Genomic DNA, 4740 nt, shown 5'->3' with positions numbered 1-4740 from the left:
CTGTAAAAATCAAAAGACAAATTTTTTTATTAAATATGCAATAATAATTAATATAATTTAACTTTACTATAAAAAGTCGATTGTATTAATCAATTTTAAGATATCTTCTAATTCTGAAACATATAGGGGGTTTTCACGATCTTAAATATTGAGCTCAGTAACACTATAAAGAGTCAACAACAAAATACATATACTCGAAATGTAACCAGACTTATTAAACAAGATCGGGAACACTCCTATTAAATATATTTTTTTATATACTGATATATTGATGATAGAATCTCTATTTTGCTAGCATGTTCGTTGTAGGATAACATCTTCATCCTTTATAGTCTAAATTGCATTCAGACATTAAGCATTCTGTTGAAAGATAAATTAGAATAAAAAGCAGATGCTCAACGCAGACAGATTTAGATATGGTATTTATCAGGTTAGATAACATTAGAGTGGCAACCTTATACACAAAACCTTATTCAAGTGCACAAATGCCCCGTTATGATACCACAGATAAGACACTGTCCGTACGTTAAACCTGAAGAACCACAGAAGTCCTCAATACGAACAACTCTTCTATGCAATTAGAAGGGAGCCAACCTAACAAGTCTATGACTGTATCACTAATTTTTAAAAAAAAGGTGGTCCCTTTGAAATTTTTTCTAGCTGACACATTAGGTGTAGTACAGTTTCCTCCTCATCCGTAGAGTTACAAACACGACAAAGAACGTCGTATCCATACAAGTACAGCTTCCTTATCCACAGAGTTATAAACCCGAGAAAAAACGTCGTAACCATACAAGTACAGCTTGAATTCAACTTCGCTTAAGTGGTGGTGGATTAAAAGTAAAAAATAGATAAAACACTTTATTAGTTACTCAAATTAATATACAAAAAACAATTTTACATATAACTTAATTTATAAAGAAATTCCATCATAATCGAATAAAAGTTTATATGACAATATTAAAGCTTTGTATATTAAAATTCATTTCAATAATTGAAAAATAATATATAATCAAAACGTTTGTATATAGATACTATACAATACCACTTCATTGCATTGCATTGATACCAAAATATTTGTACAAATTTATCTTTTATTTTTTGGTAAACAACGAAAAAAATGTTGGCTACTGCATGCAGTCCAATCAGTCCAATAAAAAAATAAGTTTTTGATGCTTGTCACTTGGCAACATTTTTGTGTTTTTCTTTGGAAAATATTTTCACAATAAATATATTCATATATGTATGTATAATATAGATATATTGAAGTCACTTTATTAGCTTAAGATATTTGTATGCAATGTGCCTAAAAACGGTTTAGGCAATTTTCAATTTTCAATTTCACTCTGACTTATTGCACAATTCCATACGGAATTGCTGGAAGTTACGTGATTCAATGCGAATATCGCTACTATACGTATACCTCGTTAATGGGAAATAACTCATTTATATTGAGCTTAAACGTTGCGTCTGACTGTTAACATTTTCTTGGTTTTATTTTTTTAATACTTTCCATTAATACAGAAAAACAAAACTGCCTGTAGACTTAACGCTTCGCTGGCTACTTTTTTCAAACTATTCCCGACAAACTTCAAAACTAAAATAAATTAGTAGCAAATGTCGAGAACGAATAGAACTCAGTCATATGCGTCGTGCAAGCTGGGAATGAGTTACAGTCAGCTGATTTTTAGCATCTTAAGTAGTTTTTGTTCTGCACGAAGGGTCGATACAGCTACACAACCAGAAAAACTTCAAAAAATTTCAATAACAAGCAAATAAAGGTAAAGATACGTTATAATAAAGAACTGAGAAGAAAACTCATATTTCAGGATGCACTCAATAACAACATAATAATTACAAAAAGAAAACAAAAATATAACCAGTCATATAGACTTGGATATTACTTAAAAATTATATATAATAATATATATAGAATAATATATAATATATTATTTTAATATAATATTATTACTTGCAGTCTCAAAAATAATTATTTACGAATGTTGTAGGACTGCGACCGTCGGGTCTATTGTGCCCCATTCTGGGCTTAGAGTAGATCTTTAAGCCCTGTTGCGTCAATAAAAAGAAGTATAGAACCTATTTTACAGAGTTTTATTGCCTCTTTCGTAAGAATATACATTCCTAGGACCCTATTTCGTATGTGCATTAGCGCAGGGCATTCTAACAGCACATGTGTGACCGACTCCTTATTCTCTTCACAGAATCTACAGTTTGCATCCGTAAGTATACCCAGTTTTGTTACGAATAATTAAATACCAGAATTATTTCCAAGACCACTGATGATGGGTTTTTGGCAATACTCGAAAGAGCTGTATGGTCAGCCAAAAATTCAATTAATTAAAATAATATAAAAAATTAAAATTTTTGTTGTTGTAGTTCACTACTATTCGAAAAAACCTTTTTATAATATTATTATTATAATATATTATTATTATAATATATTATTATTATAATATATATTAATAATATATATTATTATTAAAATATTTATTATTTAATATATTATTATTATAATATTATTATTATTATATTATAAACATCCATAACTTTACAACTATAGATTATATAAACTATATAGTATATAAGTATTCAATTTTCATAGTAATAATATATTTTTAGAGAAAGTGAGTACTTTCATTGCTACTGCTGAAGTAGGTATACAAATCAAGTCAAATCATTAATCACATTTCAAGCATGTGATAATAGAAGACACGATACATGCGCCTAATGGGAAATACAATGTCAGACCAAAACCCGGCAAAGCGTAATTGCTACTTTAGTAAGTATTGCTTTAATATTACTTGACTTTTAAAAACTAAAATTCATTTCTTTAGTAATATAAAAATAAAAATTGTGTATATTTTTATTGAAATTTTTATAATATTGAAATTAATTTTATTTATTAATTTCAAAATTCATTGAGAACTTAAAGGGTTCCATACTTGTTCATTTACAGTAAAGTCTTTTTACTGGAATTTACCTATATATTTTTTTTTCTACTCAATATTTTATATATATTACGGTTAATAGTAAGCAAAAACATTTTTATTTTTTTGTTTCATTTTTGACTGTGATTTTAAATCATTTATTTGAGTTTATATTACAGCTTATATACTTATTTACAGGTAGTTTAATTAGTTTCCAGTATAATTATAGGCAACAGACATTTTGAGCATTTGTTTAATAAACGTTTGTGATTGCAATCCTAAAAAAAATTACTAAATAAAAAAACATTGAAGTCTCATATACTGTTCATCAAGCTCAAGAAAAAACCAGATCATCATCGGGTCTCACTCGTCATCAATCAAGTACGGCTTACAAATTCTGTTAGGTCACAATTTGAAAGAATAACAAACTAAACTGGCTTACAAAGAAACGGGAGGAAAAAATCCAGGTGACAACAATGTTCGGGTCTGACACGTCATCAATCAAGTACAGCTTACAAATTCTGTTAGGTCACAATTTGAAAGGATGTAGTTTGTCATTCTGGCTAAAGGAACGATAGAAAAAAAATCCAGGTGACAACAATATATTTTTTATCAAATCAGTTTCTTAAATATATATACTTTAATATTTAAATATAATATTTGAATATGGTATTTATATAATATATTTTCATATAATATTTATTTATATATTTTTTTTGGTTTTATCTAACTAAAAATCATATAGTGTTTTCTTGAGATTCCAAATACGAGTAGTTTAATGGAACTGAAAATAAATTAATAGTACCGTTTTCATGATGCAATAACTGAAACTACCAACATAAATTGTACCGCCTAGCAATTCTAAAGGACCATTGATAACAGACCAAATAACCGGAACAATAAATTCTATGAGACGTTAAAGCATTAAATAACAATGCCAGCAAATATGCTTACAACAATAAAGGTGGATATCGTAAATAATGGAAAAGCCGTGAGCACACATAATGAATCAAACAATAGCTAATGTAAATTCAGGAAAAACGGTGCGGTGCTCAACCGTAAACATAAGGACATATCATATTGCACACTCAAATGGTATGTGTATGAGTAAAAAGTGGAAATGTTGCGCCTGTGCCTAAAACAAGATAAATGTTCTTCAGAAGCATGCTTAGCACCCTTAAAGTATGGAATGGTGGTTGCAGGTCAAAAACAAAAACAAACACGGCCAACTAAGAACAAATTTCGCTAGATATTATATATGAGAATGCCGAGAATACTTTAACATAAAATTGTATCTGCAGTACATAACCTCTGTTGTCGGATAATGCACACTTACACATTTGGACTAGATATCATGGCAAATATCTTACCTTTGCAGTGTTGTCCAGTCATTGAATGCGGTTTTCGTTGAATTGACCCACTGGAATACGGTGGAATATTTATACTAATTTTATATTCTGTAAATTTTACTTTTAATAGTTTATAACACGCATCAAATGTAAAGAAGCACGTGCTGCACAGATGCGTTTGCCGCATGTGTGAATGTTTACATTTGCTTGAATGCACAAATTTATAAAGTCATACATATGCTCTACTCTACCACTGAAAAGATAGATGAAGTTTTGGATGTGAATTCAGTTTTGGGTTTACATTAGCAATATTAGATTGGTAAGGGAGAGGTGAAAGGAATATTTCCATTTTTGTTGGTTGTAGATTTTGAAAATCATTCCAATTATACAAATGCAGATGTTTGGTATTTTTTTTTCCTTGATTCAGAAAAGAAATAGGAAAT

The sequence above is a fragment of the Teleopsis dalmanni genome, chromosome 1, assembly GCF_002237135.1.
Source record: "Teleopsis dalmanni isolate 2A chromosome 1, ASM223713v2, whole genome shotgun sequence".
Classification (NCBI taxonomy): domain Eukaryota; kingdom Metazoa; phylum Arthropoda; class Insecta; order Diptera; family Diopsidae; genus Teleopsis; species Teleopsis dalmanni.
This window is presented reverse-complemented; position numbering follows the sequence as displayed.